Here is a 19,090-nt window from a genome sequence, read left to right as displayed (position 1 = left end):
ATATATAGGTATCACATCAACAGCACGTGACTTTTTTTCAAGTTCTTGTCATTAGGGTGCTGACTGATAAGTGATTACTTAAACTAGAAAGGAAAGGTACCCTTGAAATATACTTTAAAATGTTTAAAATTTGATTAACTTAAATGTAATTTCTTCATACTAGGCCAGCAGTTCAATGTTAACATTGGTATTTTTAGAATGGTGACATTTTCACAATGGTCTCCAAGATATTGTCTATTTCCTGCAAAGTCAGCCCTTTATCCATAATAATAATACAAATGAGCTATTGTACTAACCAGTTCCTGCTTTGTTGTGGACAGTATTTTTAATCCCAGAATACGAATCCCTAACATCAGTTTATGGTATCTCCATTTCTGACTTTTAATTAGCAGGTGTTCAACACATTGACTTTACTAACTATTCAAGATGGTCTGAATATGCATATGTTCCACGGGGAAATCTATTTCTCATCTAAAAGGCCGAAAAGACCCCGTAGTGAAATATAAACATATAAAACAGATGTTCTATTAAGGTTTTTGAAGAACACTTTGCTACTGCTACTGGCTAATTAATATGAATAAATGTATCTATTCTAACATACATTATTCTTCAGGTATGGGACCTGTTGTCCAGAATGCCTGGCACCTGAAGTTTCCTGTATAAGGGGTCTTTCTGTAATTTGGATCTCCATACTTCGTCTTCTAAAATAAAAACAAACAAACATATAATGAATCCAATAGGATTGTTTTGCCTCCAATAAGGATTAATTATATCTTATTAAGGATCAAACACAAGGTACAAATCATTTTTAGAAATGTGAATTATTAGATCTAATTGGAGCCTATGGCCTTTCTGTAATTTAGAGCTTTCTGGATACTGGGTTTCCAGATAATGGATCCTTTACCTGTATACACACACAATTCTATTCTTGCTTTATCATCTTAAACTTGAAAAGCAAAGATATGGAAAAAAAAACCTGATCTGTAAATAAAGAACATTTCAATTTGCAGCGATATCACTTGAGTTTGAGTTTCGACATTAAATGTGTTGTACGTAGAATGTGTTGTAAATAGTCATTACTGAGCTGTTTCATCGTGAAACTGCATTACCCTTCATTTTTTGTTTCTTTCAACAGACTTTAAAAAAGTGATCAGTGTACAAACAGTTAACCGTCAAGAGGCAAAACAAAGATCATTTGATGATTTAATTGGATCTCTTGGTAGTTCATTAAAGCAATGATAAACATTGGTTGCAGTGTATTATATAGGATGTGTTAATTGGGGGGATCAGTTCACAGAGTTTGAAAGTAAGTTTAATGGTACAAAGATTTTGAAGTTCTCTAGAGTAAATGTAATGAGATCAAACTTTACATTATAATTTGAAATGTATCCTGATTGTAGCTCCCATCTGCTGTGGCTTCATTCTTAGGCTAAGTGCAAGTTTTCAATTATTTTCTAAAAAGGTATATGAATATTATTTTTTGGTTCTGCCATTATTAACTAGGTATTTCCACTGAAAAGAATATTGAGCAGATTCCTTTTATAATATGTACATTATGCGGATTTTATGGTGTTATGTTTGGGTTGGAGGCTTTGGATATGGTCCTCTTGGAACAATTAGATAATAAAGAAAATTACATTTATAGAAGCCATTGGGTGTATTCTAAACAAATGCATGTAAATATATGGACTGACTTTATTATCAGTGTGTTACAATTTTCTACATTTCTATGGGGCCTTATAATCACACAGCCGGTGGGGAAGTTTTTCTACATATCCTGCTGTTTAACCTAGAATTTCTGGCATATCTTTGTATAATCAGTAAGGAGTAATTGTGAAAATGTTCTGGGAAAAATAGTTATTGTACATATTGATGTTCTGGAATTCTGCATTAGGGTGATCTTCTTCTGCTGCTCCAACCGAAAAAAGTGTTAAAGGAACAGTAACACCAAAAAATGAAAGTGTTTAAAAGTAAGTAAAATATAATGTGCTGCTGCCCTGCACTGGTAAAAGTTGTGTGTTTACTTCAGAAAGTCTACTATAATTTATATAAATAAGCTGCTATGTAGTCATGGAGGCAGCCATTCAAAGGAGAAAAGGCACAGGCACATAGCAGATAACAGATAAAACACTATTGTAATCTACAGAATGTATCTGTTATCTGCTATGTAACCTGTGCCTTTTCTCTTTTTTTCCAGCTTGAATGGCTGCCCCCGTGGCTACACAGCAGCTTATTATATAAATTATAGTAGTGTTACTGTAGCAAACACACCAGTTTTACCAGTGCAGGGCAACAGTGCATTATATTTTTATTACTTTAAAGCTTTTTCATTTTTTGGTGTTACTGTTCCTTTAAATACTATACATGGTATTCTCCAAAAAGTATAAATGACTAGGTAAAGTATAATTCTTCATCCAATTCCAGGAAATATTTGCCTCTGACCTACAACCAAATCTTTTCTCATGTTGGTCATGCTTATAAGCAGGAATGGTATCAACCCTAAGTAGCAAACACCTACTACTATGAAGTTCACTGTACTTCTTCCACAATCATTGGCCACCAGACCTCTAAGATATGCAGTCATTTGCAGCCCTAGTATAAGTCATTAACAATTTTAAAGCTGCAGAATAATAAAATAAAGGTAATCATTTTTGTATTGGACATATGGTAACATAAAATGGTTACAATTCAGAATATCCCTAATTGCCTTTGTCAAAATATAGCAGCAGGAACCTTGCAGAAGTTCATTATGTTCTTTTCTATAGAAAGTACTTTCCAACTAATGAGAACATTTTCCATATGTCATAATGAAAAAAATATATATTCCTACAGCGCTGGCAATAGATATTATCAGTTTCTCAAATGCATATGAATATAATGACGTATGTTAATTGATTACCTCATTGATGGATTTTTGATGAATAGAGTTAGAAGTAGCAACATTTATATTAGGGTAGTTGATTCAATTAACCCTGATAGAAGGAGTTAGTTGCTATATGGGGACTTTGTCCAAAGTAACTTTCAGTCAGAAATAAGTTCAATATGAAATAGATACTATTATAAAACAATAAAAATATATCATATTTTGTGTAAAAAAAATGAACAATTGGGAGATCAATGGAAGGGCAAGCTGCTTTATTTTTACTCCATTCACACTTACATTTGAAGTATCAGCTGTCTAAAACCAACCCGAGACCACACCACAGAAACTGTATTATAGTGCTTATTTCTGGGTAAGCAGCAAAAAAAAATAAAAATCATATATTTACACATTCTTTCTACCATTTATCTTATCTCCGCTATAAGTTTGACCCAATCCTGATATGTGGGGGGGGGGGGGGGGGGGGGGGGGCGTTCTGAGCTTTTCCATTTCTTAGCAATCAGGGCATTTGCTGCCTGAAGCATGTTTTATACTAATTAGTTCTTAATCACTTTGTTTGTCTTGATTTTTCCTTGTGTGATAGGCACTATGGTATTAATTTCCCCAATAATTATCTAAGCTTTTGCAAGAGTACTATAGAGTTCTTTCCACTGAAAGGCATCACCAACAAAGGTTAGGTGTGTCTGGGAATCATTTCCTCAGTCTCACTGGTGTATAGTACCACCTAAATACCAATATGTAATGCATTTTGTGTGTTTTGGACACAATAGATGCCTTGTGAATTGAGTTATATATGACATGCCAAACTTTGTCTGTCAGGGATATCTGTAACTTCTTCTCCCATGCAGTTCTATGACTAGGGGCTAGTTTTATATTACCTGAAATCAGGTATCTGTAGATTGAGGTTTGTCAGTACCTGGTGTTTTGCTAAGAATTTTCTCCTACAACGTTTGTTGTGCTCATTCCAGATTGCATGTCGGACTGTAATGTAATGGTGTACCTTATTGTAACACCTCATATCCCTTGGGTGGGTACCCCATAATTTTTGCACTTTAGCAAGAGGTATCGCTCTATTACTATGTATAACATAAATTATTAGTGTTAATGTGTTTGGCATGTTCCCCAATGCTGGAATGTTTTATATAAGTGTTTATAAACTGTATGAGGAACTAAAAAGCTTTCATTTGACACAGTTGGATTTCCACATTTTCAGGGTTGCACCAATCTTAGGAGGCTGTTTAATGTTTTATGGGATATTGACCAGATAATGTTCGGGGGGGGGGGGGGGTTCCTGCCTGTTCTGCTTCTAGCCACAATTTGTCTGTATTTTGTAGCCTCCTTTGTAGTATTCACAACAAATGGATTGCAACACAGTACAGGTAAATATTTGGAACTGATAAACCATCCTTAGATTTGTTAAATGTTAAAATCTCTTTGTGTTCTCTTGGGTTCTTGTGTATATATAATAAATATAATAATTATTGTTCAAATTTTTGTGAATAACTGTCTTGAAATAGAGAATGGGATAGATTATAAAAAGATTAGTATCTTTGGTACTGCTACCATTTTGGCTGCTTATATTCTTCCTGTCCAGTAGTAAAGGTATTGATTCCAAAAGTGGTGCTATGCTGGTTGAAAGGTTGATAGGTCATTTGATACATTATAGTTCTCTTAGCCGATAGGAATGGGGTGGTCTCACAAGATATGAAAACGTCTTAAGGGGTAAATTTATATTCAATGCCTCTGATTTATTTAAATTAATTTTAAAATTGGAGATTTCTCCGAATTGTTTAAATATGTTCATAAGATTAGGTAGTGACGTTTTTGGCTTAGTAATAAGCGTTACAAATCATCAGTGAATGCTGCTGTTTTGTTTTCTCTGTTGTTCACTATTGGACCTGTAATATTTGGATTGTTTCTTACAGAATTCTATAAAGTTCCCATTGCCATAATAAATAGAATTGGTGATAGAGGGCAACATTGACAGGTGCCATTATGTATTCTTATTTGAGGAGATAATATACTGGTTACTCTCACCTCAGGCCCAGGACACCCTGTCATAGGCCTTCTCAGCATCAATTATTAATTCATTTATGGGATATCTTTTTTGTTCGCAGAGTGGATTAGTTTATTAGATTACAATTCTGGTATTGTCTTTCACTTCTCTTTTTGGAGCAAAGCCAATCTGTTTGGGGTGTATTACAGTATCTGATGTGTACATTTTTTTAATCTATTAGCTTTTCATTTTGCATATAAAATTTTGCATATTTTTTCTGTATTTCAGCATTGGTGAATTATTTCACAAAACTTCTGAGAAATTTCACTGTGAAAAAATTAGTGATCATGTCAAAAAAGGTGTGGTGGCATCAGAAATAGGTGTGTGGCATCAAAAGGGATGCGGTAGCATAAAAAAGGGGGCATGGTCATGTCAAAAAAGTCCCTTGCATCAAAAAAGTGGTGTGGTACCTGTGCTTCGCAATCTTTTGCACAGTTCCGCTAATTTTCAGTAGAAGCGAAATAGGACAGGTTTGTTCATCTCTACTTGTAAATTATATTGTTATTTCTATTTGCTGTACCTTGTGAGAATTTGTAGCAAATTTGTTGTGGCACCACAGACCACAGAAAGCCAAACTAATTAAAAACTTGAGATTGAGTCTTGAGGTGACTGGGGTAACTAAATACTAAATACTAAATGACTAAATACAGTATGTATTTATAATTTTCAACTTGTAGTGTAGTCATTCAACATGAAAAATTTTATAACATATAAAATCACATTGGCAGAGGAAAACACTGTATCAATATATTTGATTATATATATTGGATATATTATATCAATATATTTTCCTTTCTTTTGTTGTCCCAACCTGGAAGTGGAGTATCTTCTATGTGCAGATTTTGTAGAAAAGCTCCTGTTTCATTTGGTGAAGGTAGGGTATACTGGATGCAGTCTTTTCTTGTTATGAGGCAGAATGGGTACCCCCATTTGTGCATTATCCCTTTTTCTCTTAGTTTATCTATGAGTCCTATGAGCTGTTATCTCTTGAGCGAGGTCATCAGAGAAACATCCTAAAATAGACTGATGCTGTTTACTTCATAGGTTAGATTGCTCACTTCTCTTGCGTTTAAAAAAAATTCTTCCTTTATTTTACAGTAATGAATGAAGCACAGCATGTCCCTTGGAGCATTTAGAGGGGCTCCTTTTGGTTTTAGAACTCTGTGTTCTCTATCAATGGCAATTTCAGTATCTGGATCTTTGTTTAATATACTGTTAAATATTTGTAGCAGAACACCATGTATTTCTTCTGCTTTTACTATTTCAGGGACTCCTCTGACTTGTAAGTTATTATGGTGCCCTCCGTTCTCTAGGTCATCTACACAATGCTCTTCCATATATATTGTTTCTGTAATCTCACTTTGGGTTGTAGGAGTTTTTGTTTGTGTGTAAGTTTTCTCTGATAAGTCTCTGTTTGATCCTTTATTAAAGATGTGGCCTCCTGCAGCATTTCTCTAATACGCAAGTACATATGTAAGTCCCTCATTATCTGATGTGTCCGGCTGCTGTTGGTCTCTTTGCTCCTCTTGCTGCATTACCATCGATGCCATTTTGTTTTAAGTGCAATTGTTTTTTTTCTTCAAAGTAGCAGTGGCGTTATGTCATTGTTAGTTGTATGTGATACCCCATGTTTTTGCTCCCCAGATCACTCACCAAGGTTTGGCAGCATGGAGCTCCAGGTTCAAGAGACCATCACACAGTCAGGAAGTCACGCCCTCAGCTCAAGCATTACCAATCTTACTAGCACCAAAAAAATTTAAGAAACACAACAAAAAACTAAAACTATTTGGAAATATAAAATGCCAAAAATATTGCTACTAAAATAAATAAACTACTTGAAAAATACACACTATATCTATTTTTACCACTGTTAAATAACAAACAATTAAAAGAAAGGTTAAAATTTGAATAACTTGTGGCCAAAACAAGCATTTTTGTACAGTTGTACAAAAAGTCATTTTTCCTGCAGCAATTCACATAGAGAGCAATTGACAAGTTTTATTCTATGAGTGGGTGTGCAGAAGCCTAGATGGCAATGAATGGCCAATAGATGGACAAGCAAGGCAGCGACTATTCGGTTCGAGTTTTCTCTTAAACGACATGTCAACTCCCCAAAAAATGTTTTTGTCTAGTAAAAAAAAATAATTCTAAGCAACTTTCCAATATGATTTTATTACAAATTTTCAGTGTTTTAAAAGTTATTTGTAATTGTAATTGCTATAGAAAGCAGCATTTTTTTGAAATCCTGGTTGTTACTTTTTAAACAATGTTGCAAGTGCAAGGCTCCTCCAGCAAGTCAGGTCTGTAAAATCTGCTGAAAAATCCAATAGTGATGAATAGAAAGTGGGTGAATTTTGCTGCGGTGAGCTCTAATCTCACTTTTTGATAAGTCTGCCCCTGAAGGTTACTGATTAAATTAGGGAATACTGGCCTGAAACATAGTCTTTGTATTTGAATAAAGAACTGGCTGAAGGATAGATTACAAAGAGTGGTGGTAAATGGAACATTTCCTAATTGGACCAGTGTGGTTAGTGGAGTACCGCAGGGGTCAGTCCTTGGTCCTTTGCTTTTTAACTTGTTTATTAATGACCTGAAGTTGGGCATTGTAAGTACTGTCTCCAGCCTTGCAGGATGCTATTACTTTACAAAGAGATTTGAGTAAATGGAATACTGTAACTGTACAGAAAATTGGCAAATTAAGTTCAGTAATGATAAATGCAATGTCATACAGAATTATGCTATCAATAGTTTTAATGGCAATGTGTTAGGGTTTCGGTTTTGTGGATAACAAGCTGTGTAACTCTAGGCAGTGTCATTCAGTCGCTACCAAAACAAATAAATTACTGTCCTGAAATAAAAAGGGCATTATTTAAGGGATAAAATTTTGCCTCTTTATCTCTAGTAAGGCCTCACCTTGAGTATGCAGCGCAGTTGTGGGCTTCAATACTTATAAGGGATATGAATGAGCTGGAGAGAGTACAGAGACTTGCAACTTAACTGGTAAAACGAATGGAACAAATAAACTATAAGGAAAAACTGTTAAAGTTGGGGTTGTTTTCTCTGAAGCAAATGTCAGAGGAAATGATTACTCTTTGCAAATACATTATTGCTTATTGATCCACCAAACCTCTCTCCATTTACTTGGTCCAAGGTATGGCCTTTTCCACAAAGTGCTTAGATACAGGTAACAAAGTATTACCCAGATTAATGGCAGATCCATGGTCTTAGGGCCCCCACCCCAGTCACAATTTCCTAATGCCAGCAGCTACAACCCCCCCCTCCCCCAACATACACATCACACCACATCACATTTCTTTTACTTCTGGATAGGACTATGTTGTTGTTGTTTATGTTTATGTTGTTTTTTAGCTGTTTATGACTTGGGTAGATCACTTATAGGCTGCTCCTTCTGTACCTATAATATAATGTGGGGTCAACCTTTTTACTTTATCCCTTACCCCTCCAAGCATTGGTGAGGCATGAGCACCATGAAAATAGAAGTTCCCCATGTAATTGTTCATTTTTTACACTCACTGCATAAAAGCATAAGCCTATATTTAGGCAGGAATCTGAGAGAACCATAATTTCTGTTTGCTATTGCAATGTAAAAAAGTGCAGAAAACTTATGTTTTTCATTTAAATTTTGAAAACAGACATTTGCTCCATGAAAAGTACTTTTTACCTTGAGTTCATAGTACTATAGACAGGCAGTTGGAATCACTACTTCACTGATTATTTATTATAACACTTTAGCTCATGAAATACGTGATATTTATATCACCAGAGGCAAAATCCTCTTGGCCATGCTCCTGTATTTGACTTTATTGATAATAATACATCTGCTTGACATTGCTGGAATGGTGGATTTTAGGCTAAAAACACTTAAATATGGGTTCCATTCAGGCCCAGATTTGTGGCCACCCCACTGCACTCATATAGATGTCCCTTATGGAGCAATGGACCATATGAGTTTAAATTGATGCCCACGCCAATGCGCATGTGTGTGCTTGTGTGGAGGGGTAGGTGTGAGTCGCAAACATGCATGCGCGAGGTGTGGGTGAAGGGGGTTGGCCTCGGGGCGCCGGATAAGAAATCCGATGCTGGTTCCATTTGTTCCATTGTATTTTGTTGGACAAACAATATTATATATTTATATATAAATATACAGGTATGGGATCTGTTATTTGGAAATCCGTTATCCAGAAAGCTCTGAATTATGGGAAGGCCATCTCCCATAGAGTGTGTTTTAAACAAATAATTCTAATTTTCCAAAATGATTTCCTTTTTCTCTGTAATAATAAAACAGTACTTTGTAGTTTTTCACAACTAAGATAAAATGAGTCCTTACTGGAGGCAAAACAGAACTGTTGGGTTTCTTTAATGTTTCAAATATTGTTTTTTTAGAAGACTTGAAGATCCAAATAAAGGAAAGAGAGATCCAAATAAAGGAAAGATCCCTCATCTAGAAAACCCCAAGTCCTGAGCATTCTGGAAAACAGGTCCCATACCTATATATATATATATATATATAAAGAAAGAGAGAGATGGAGTCCTATAATACTTTTCTTCTAACATAAGACTAGATAAAGCTAACTAATGTTAGTGAATCTGTTAACAGAAGAAAATTTAGACAACATCAAGCACAGAAACATCTTTAATAAAACAATGCAAATGAAAATATAAGCTGCTGAATCTAATATTAGACAATTGTTACTGCTGAAACCTATCACGTTAATTATTTTGTTTCTTTTTTTTAGATTTAGGTTATTACATTATTATTAATCTTGCTTATCAAGCATTGACCACCTAATCAGTGAAATGACTGGTGTGTGTTATGAATTTCTTTTGCAATAATGAAAGTTTAGCCGGAAGAGATAACAAATTCTAATTACTATCATTTTAGAAGTGTATTGCTTCCATGGGAATTCCGCTGCAGCAATAATAGCATTACTCATTACAGGCTCCTGCTGTGGATGAAATGGATGGCAATGTTGAAGGGCACATTAAAAAGACTTTTAGTTTTGTTTTGGGAGCTCTGGTTAAGGTAAATTAATTGAAGTACTGTAACTATCATAGACATAAAGATTGTGCTTTGCTGCAAAGCAGAAATAAGGGAAAAGCATTAAGATGGAGGTTTATAAAACGTGTGGTCATATTCATTTTTTGTTTGTAACATGGAAGCCTCTCCTCTAATTTCTCTCTTTAGTACAATTATATTATTTATAGTTTTTCCAGTTATTCATTTTATGTTTTTTTTTTTGTTTCACCAAGCATCATTACTTTTCTTTTGGTAGGATGGAGAATCATGAACTTGTTCAGGGGTAATACAGGTCCAAACCTGCTATACAGAATGCTCGGGACCTTTGAGATTTCTTGATAAGGAGACTTTGGATCCCCATACTTTGTCTGCTAAAAAAATCATGTAAACTTTAACTAAACCCAATTGAATTGCTTTGCCTCCAATAAGGATTAATTACATCTTAGTTGGTATCAAGTACACGGTACTTATTATTATTATTACAGCCTTTCTGCAATTTGGAGCTTTCTGGAAAATGGTTTCCGAATAATGAATCCCATACCTGTATATCCTTTTGGAATTATAATCTTGAGTGCTGGTCACACTGTTTTGTTTGTTGCTGGTAAAGAACATTAAGTGCAAATACTTAAAACTAATGTCAATAGTTCCTGTGGCTATGATATACTGCTCTCCTGATTCATACACCCATATAATGATCGGTATTTTACGATTTTTCGGAAGATCGACGCGCCTTTTTCGTAGCCATTCCGAAAGTTGCGCAAAATGTTGCGATTTTTTTTGTAGCGTTCGCGCCGAGTACGAAACATTTCGGTAACGAAAAAGTCGCGACAATTTCCGAAAAGTCGTAAAGGCGCCGAAAAAATCGCAAAAAATACCAAAAAGTCGCAAAATGTTCGTTTTCCAATCGGAATTTTTCCAATTCGGTTCGGATTCATGGGTTAGTAAATGTGCCCCCAAGTGTTCAATAAAGGAGGCACACAGGAGAAGGGAGAAGAAACACTTTATAATCCATTATTTCCAGTTGTTGTACCCATGTCACAAGGTCAAGCAAGAAAAATGCTACTTTATCCCAATATTTAGTGGGCTTATTTATCAAATTTCCAGGTTTGTGAATTTCTAGTTTTCTAATTCAAATAAACTCACATTTAAAAAAAAACAAAAAAAAACTGGAATGCATGCTTATTTATTAATATGGAAAATTTGTTGGAATAAAAAAAACTCAAATACCTCAAATTCGCAAGTTTACAAACTTGAAAAACTCAAAAATCTCTAATTGTAAATACGGCTTGACTTTGCCCAAGACAACTCCCATTGACCTCTACATAAATTTGAAAGCCTTTAGATATTTACATTTGAGTTTTCTGTTTTTTTGCACTTAATAAATATCAGACATTCGAGTTTTTTAACCATAATTTGCACAAACTGTGCAAAAAATTCACCCCTAGTATTACCACTTCTGCAATATGAGTAAATTTAAGTAAAGCAATACACATTATGCAATTTACAATATGTATATTTACATATCTTAGAAAATGAGCCCAAATGACTAGTGATGAGTGAATCTGGCCATTTAGCTTTGCTGTTTAATTTACTGTGAAAAAATTAAATATGGGTACAATACGGCTTTTTTGTCACGTGAAAATTTTGTTTCACAACTGGGCCTGATGTCTTCCTTTCTATCTGTGCCCAAGCACAGGCCCAAGGCATTTTTCTTGCAGCACCTACCTAAAGGGGCTGATTTACTAACCCACGAATCCGACCCGAATTGGAAAAGTTCCGACTTGAAAACGAACATTTTGCGACTTTTTCGTATGTTTTGCGATTTTTTCGGATTCCTTACGAATTTTTCGTTACCAATACGATTTTTGCGTAAAAACGCGAGTTTTTCGTATCCATTACGAAAGTTGCATAAAAAGTTGCGCATTTTTCGTAGCGTTAAAACTTACGCGAAAAGTTGCGCATTTTTCGTAGCGTTAAAACTTAAAAGGTGCAAAGTTTCGCGTAAGTTTTAACGCTACGAAAAAAGCGCAACTTTTTGCGCAAGTTTTAACGCTACGAAAAATTGCCAGATTTTACGCAACTTTCGTAATGGCTACGAAAGTTTTTTTTACGCAAAAATCGTATTGGTAACGAAAAATTCGTAAAGAATCCGAAAAAATCGCAAAAAATACGAAAAAATCGCAAAATACCGATCATTACGAAAAAAACGCAATCGGACTCATTTCGACCCGTTCGTGGGTAAGTAAATCAGCCCCAAAGTGTCTAGGTAGTAATGATACAGAGAAAAGGTCAGGAAATATGACAGGCAACGAAAGTATAAAGCCCAACCAGGATCCTCAGACAAATAAGTTGAAGCAGTACTTAAAATAAAGTTGTCCCAATATTTGACCCAATACATTAATAAACCCGGGTGCAGAATAATGACAAACAGTGATTTATACCCACGCTACCCAGAAGTGCTCAGTGTGACAGGCAAGACTATAGGTCTCATTTAGAATTTGTCATCCAGATTCCAAAGTACATCAAAAGGTCTCTTAATCTCTATTCACTAATTCAGCCCCCTTCTTTGAGCTGTATAAGTGAGGGGTGGGTGGGGGAGGCGCAGACATAGAAGTTTCTCCTCCCGCCCCCCACCTGCCCCTTAGAAGAAGATCATGGTTAGAATCAGCAGGAAGTGCAGACTGCATCAGGGCCCTGTCCTTAAAAGGGTGGTTTACCTTTAAAGGACAATAAAAGGTTAATATAAATTAAAAGTAAGTCTAAAGGCATTCTTTTTAAGTACTTACTGCATATCTAAATTCCCAGATCCCTGCTTGCTTCTCTGAGATATGGTGCTGGCAGCCTACAGCAGTGTGAAGCCTACAGTGACATCACTGAAATCTCTCTCCCCTTCCTGTAGGTGCCAGCGGCAGCCTTCCTATTCTCTGAGCATGTGTGTAACTTGATCCTGTCTCCTGTTCTGAGCTACACATGCCCACCAGCCAATCAGAAGCGGATCTGGCAGAGGGGAGGGGGGAGGGAATGAAACACATGTGCAGTATGAAGCAAGGAGGGAAAGGAAGGGAGAATACCTTTTTAGAGATGGCTGCCTGTTCTAGAAAATGTGAAGTAAGTGAGACTGAGTAAATATTTGATTAGGTGAGCCAAAAGTGTGGTGTTTTTACTAAACAATAGGAGGAATATTGGGCAGTATGCTTTTTAAATTTTGACTTGCATTCTCCTTTAAGTTCACTTTGCAATTGGTCTTCAATATTTATTTGTTATATTTTTTGAAATATGTGCCTTCCTCGTCTGCTTCTTTCCAGCTTTCGAATAGGAGTTGCTAACCCTGGCAGCCAAAAACTATTGCTCTGTAAGACTACAATTTAATTAATACTAAAATATTTATATGTATATATATATATATATATATATATATATTATACTTAAAAACTATTTTGCATGTAAAAAGTGGATGGATAATTTCCCACTTTTCTCATGTTAATGAGCCTAGCTATAAGAATAATGATGACATTTAATGCTTAAATGCTTTAGAAGGTCACTTATTTGCGAGACTTCTATTTAAAAGTAACCTTATGCAGATAAACAGAGAAGTAAAAAGTGAAAAATGACATTTTGGGTGAAATTCTTTCTCACAGCCGCTCTCAGCTGAATTAGTTATTAGAATTTTTTATCTTAACAAGAGCAAAACTAAATGCCAAAGACAATTGTTGAGCTGAACTTTCTATGAAGTCTGCAATGTTGTAAGCACCAGTTTTATACATAGCTCTCAGATTTTTAGTTGCTACGCACAAAGGCTTTTTTTTTTTTTTTTTAAATATAAAAGACAAATGCACAGATTATAGGCTGAGTAGCCTAAGCCTACAAGTGGATATGGGCAGGGTCGGACTGGGGGGGCTAGAGGGCTCATTGGGGCTTGTGCCTTGGGGGCCTTGCACCCCCCCAAGGGCCCCCGCCGCAGCCTTCCAAACCCCCCGCAGCCCCCCCCAAGCACGCCTAAATCAAACTTACGGTCAGCGCATTGGGAGGCGGGAGGGAGACGGGGATTGGGCCACTGCGGCCCAGTCTGACCCTGGACATAGGATATTGCTATTTTGTTAGAATTAAACTTGGGTTAGTCAATTTAGAGATAAAAGGGGTCACTTCTAAAGTTTATGCAGCGCACTTTTTTTTTTTACAAATGGTTGTTTGCGCGTGTTTTCCCCTAAACGCTTACACTTTGCACTGCAGTGCCTGTCTCGCTTTTTTTGCAAATTGCAGTGATATGCAAATTGCACACAAAAAATGCGCAAATACATTTACGATTTGCCTGAGAATGCCCTCCATGAGTGTTTATTATGCTCAAATATAGCAGTGATTTTCTCTTTGCAATTATAAAGTCCCAATTTGCAAATCAGTATATCGAATACTTTTTTGCGCCACTAAAGTTGTGGCGTAACTCGGACATTGAGTGTGTGCATAAATATATGCAATTAGCGAATATGCCATATTGTCCTTAAGCTTTAAGGCATTAAATTAACTAGTCTTGGCCAGCTTTTTAAATATAAACATGGGCAGGGCAAATATATTCACTGTGCGAATTTTATAAATGACCCCCAATGTCCAAATGGTGTACTGGTATCCTATACTGGTATGTGTATGTATGTATACTGTATATTATATGCATTGCATTTTTTATCTTCTTTTATTGTATTTATTTATTTTGTATTATTATTATTATTTTTTTATTGTAAATACTTGTACCTTTAATGCACACTTTTATTATATTTAATATATGTATCTTTGGGGGGAACACGGGTCAAAAAATGTCATTACGGTAATGATTCATTGTTATTGTATACAGTATGACAATAAAACTTGAAACTTGAACTTGATATATATAAGTATAAACACACACACATATACAGGTATGGGGTCCCTTATCCGGAAACCCATTATCCAGAAAGCTTCGAATTACGGAAAGCCCGTTTCCATAGACTCCATTTTAATCAAATAATTCAGAATTTTAAAACTGATTTCCTCTTTCTTTGTAATAATAAAAAAGTACTTTGTACTTGATCCCAACTAATATATAATGAATCCTTATTGGATGCAAAACAATCTTATGGGGTTTAATTAATGCTTTATTGATTTTTTGTAGACTTACGGTATGGAGATCCAAATTATGAAAAGACCCCTTATCCGGAATACCCTTGGTCCCGAGCATTCTGGATAATGGGTCCTATGCCTATATATATATATACTGTACACACAGGTATGGGATCTGCGAAACCCCTTATCCAGAAAGCTCTGAATTATAGAGACGCCATCTCCCGTAAACTCAATTTTAATGAAATGATGAATTTTTTACAAATTATTTCTGTTTTCTCTGTAATAATTATACTTGATCCCAACTAAGCTATATGTATCTCAGAATAAAATGTAAACCTGAAAATGCGTTTGTATGTTATACAGGATAGCCGGATCTTTTAATCTCTTGCATATACAACAATTAGGAGAGATTTGTCCTAAATGATGTGGAAAGACAGTAATTGCCACTCTGGCTGTGTTTATGTATGGAAATGAAAGGGTGAGAGATTTTCACCAGCGCACTGCTAATTGGCTAATTGAGTACTATATAGTATATTTCCCCTTCTTTATGTATGATAAACCCTTTAAATGTAAGAAACAGAATGCTCTCACTGTCAGTTTGCTGTTCCTTACCTTATGATGCAATAATCTTTTACCAGAGCTGGCAGTTATTAATGCCTTGGCAGTACACGTTGGCATGGAATGATGTATCTTGCTTGACATTCTTTGACAGCCTTTGATAAAGCGACTCTCGAGTTTTATTGCATTAGTGCTAACTCAGCAACCTTCACTTAAGAGCACTAAATTCTGCGACAAAACCAAATTCAAGCTTTGCTAAGAACTACAGACGTTTATTCAACAAAATAAGACACAATTTGTTGCTTTTAACTAAAATTATTTGGAAAGTGAAAACAGCTCGATGTTTATTCAACATATAATAAGGAAAATAGTGAAACGAAAATCTACGAAAAGGATGGTTAATATTAGCTATGGCTGATATTTGAAAAGTTTCAAAAATGAATGATTATTTTTGGTATTATTGGTGTTGTATCTGACAAATCATCACACAATTTTTTGCTCAATTCATAATTGCACAAAGACAAACAAGGACTTGTGGAAAACGATATATGCTTTAATGGGGTTGTTCACCTTTAAATTAATTTTATTATGATGTAGCAAGTGCTATTGAGACAGTTGCAGTCTTCATTTTTTGTTACTTGTTTGTGGTTTTTAAATTATTTAGCTTTTTTCAGCAGCTCGCCAGTTTGGAATTTCAGCAATCTGGTTCCTTGGATTCAATTTAACCTAGCAACAGGCAGTGGTTGAAAGCATACCTCCCAATTGTCCCGATTTTCGTGGGGCAGTCCCAATTTTAACAGCTCAACCCACAGTCCCTGATTCTTACTGAAAAGTCCCTCATTTCCCTTTGATCTCCTGCACTGAATGCTAAAAAAGATACAAAATTTCTCAAACTTAATTAAATAAGTAGGCTTTTGACAGAGGGCCCAGAATACTCTTAGATACAACTGTAACTAATAAGCTAAATAGGTCTCTTGGGGGAACTGAGACTTGCAGCTTAAAGGGCAATTTCACCTTTTTTAGCAAAACTGTAATAACACATAAAACAAGACCCCAAACCCCCAGAAATGTTTTCAAACTTTAAATAATTTGCCAAATTTTGTAAAATGTGATTTTCATCAGATTTTGTGGACATATTTATTCTGATCCTCCATGCAACAGTATGGATCCTACAATCTCCATAGGCTGTAAGGTAAAGTCAGATCAGATAAAGTCAGATGGTGTCTTTTGTTTCTGCGTCTACACGTGACAGTCAGTGAGAAAAGTCAGTGAGAAAAAAAAAGTCACTCCAACTTGGACGTGGACGTATGACATTTGCATTGAATGGAAAAACTTACATGTAGTTTTTGATGTGCACGACTACATGCAAGGTGTCTCATGTGTTTTGTTGATCCAACGCCATACATGAAAAATGCTCTATAACATGCTAACACCCGTATGCAATAAAAGGCTTGCCCAGGAGCAGCAACCCATAGCAATCAATAAGATGTTTGCTTTTAAACAGGTGACCAGTAAATGCTGCCTGCTGAGTGCTAGCTATGAGTTACTGCTCCTGGGCAAACTTAGGGGCCCATTTACCAAACAATTTTGAGATATATTTGAGTGATATTGAGTCCTATGGAAGGCTTCAAAGCCAGAAGTGTTTTTGTGGCGTTTACAAACTTTTCGGCCGGAAAATTTTGTGACTTTCCTAACACAATTTTCGGACTTTCGTGACTTTCGGAACACAACACATTTTGGAACTACAGAAATTATTGTGGTTACTTCGAATTTATACCATATCTTAGTAAATGTATTTTTTATTACGTAACCCTATAAAAGTTATCTGAAGGTAAACCTACCCTTTAAAGTTTACCTATGCACACAGTGAATACCATAAAAGCAATCGAAATATATTTGGGATGTATATTCTATAATCTATGAATTATTGTTGTACAAAATATTAAAGAATTGGTTTTACAGCATTATCTAATAGAGAGTAGAATAATCCATTTCATACTGTCAATGCAGACTTTGTCTTCTGGATTTTCAAATCAGAATCCTGAGACTGTAACGACTGGTGGATCCTATTACTGTACATGGTAATGCTCCTGGCACCAGTACAGTTGCTCCCAAGAAAGAATTACACACTGTAGCTCCAAACTGGCACAGTAAGTGCCGCCAGAGCAGCACGATCATTCCCAATCAGGCATGGAAACAGAAGCCAGACAGGCAATGGATCAAAATTAGGCCTCCCACTTGTCAGTGTGCCGCGTTAATGACTAAGCCTTCAGGCTTTGCTAATTCTGCTGATCAGCACACCTCACAGTCAGTCAGTTTGTAGACAACAAAAGCTCATAGTAAAGAGCTGCATAATATTCTAGATTTTTATGTCTGCTGGATATTATGTGAATGCAAAGGGACAACAGTGCATTTCCAACAACAACAATATTGTGTCAAAACAATAGTGTGTCAAAAACAAACGTTTTTAGAAGTATTGCACTGAATTGGTGGTATAGGCTAAAACTGATTTAAAACTGAACATGGGCAATTCAGTCTCTGGCTGGAATAAGGTTAGCCATTGAGATCATACAACCCCATTCCCAACATCTCATTCCCTGCAATTACACAGCTGTTAAACAACTCCATGTCATAATATAATAACACTCCTTGTCATAATACAATAATACACTCCTTTTTGAGACCTTATTTCATGTTATAATTTTGTGTAAAAAAGGAATTCAGGCCTAAATAACACAAGACTGGATCATTATCCCCCTCATGACATGGGGTTGGTTGGCAGCTCTGGTAGTACTGCTAGGCCCACCTGGAGGCATCCCATAGGTGCAGCTACTACCCATGTAGCCATTAAGAACTGCCTCTAATTATAGTGAGAATAATTAGAAACTCCTATGTACGACTAATAAAGAGAACCTCCCTAAGAAGGATAGTTACAGCCTGCTTCCTATGCATCATCAGGGCATAGCAGGCTTCCTATCCACTGAAAGATAACATTGTTGCTAGGGCACTGCATAGCAACTCAGTCTCGTTATACTCGTTTTTATGTACATAAATGGGTATTTACCTTACTATGTTCAATGATTTTATTGTTATGTTACTTAGATCATTACTCTTATATTTATTGAGACAGAAAATGTCCTAATTCAAGGGCTACATTAATGTAATTGCTTATGGGGTTATGTAATGTAAGGAGCTAAGTTTGCTTAGGTGATAGAAACCAATCAGCAGGTAACATTTACTGGTCCCATGTAAAGCAAATATCTTAATGATTGTTATAGTTTACTGCCCAAGGGCAAACTTAGAGCCTGTTATTACATATGTGTGCACGATTTTAATCAACAAATGTGCTAGTTAGTGATGAGTGAATTTTTTCGGCAGGCATGGATTTACTGCATTTCGACATTGGCATTTTTTTTGCAAAACTGTGGCAAAAAATCAACGCAACAAAAATTCACCAAGCGAGGAA

This window comes from Xenopus tropicalis, chromosome 2 (assembly GCF_000004195.4).
Source record: "Xenopus tropicalis strain Nigerian chromosome 2, UCB_Xtro_10.0, whole genome shotgun sequence".
NCBI lineage: Eukaryota > Metazoa > Chordata > Amphibia > Anura > Pipidae > Xenopus > Xenopus tropicalis.
Note: the sequence above shows the minus strand (reverse complement) of the source record.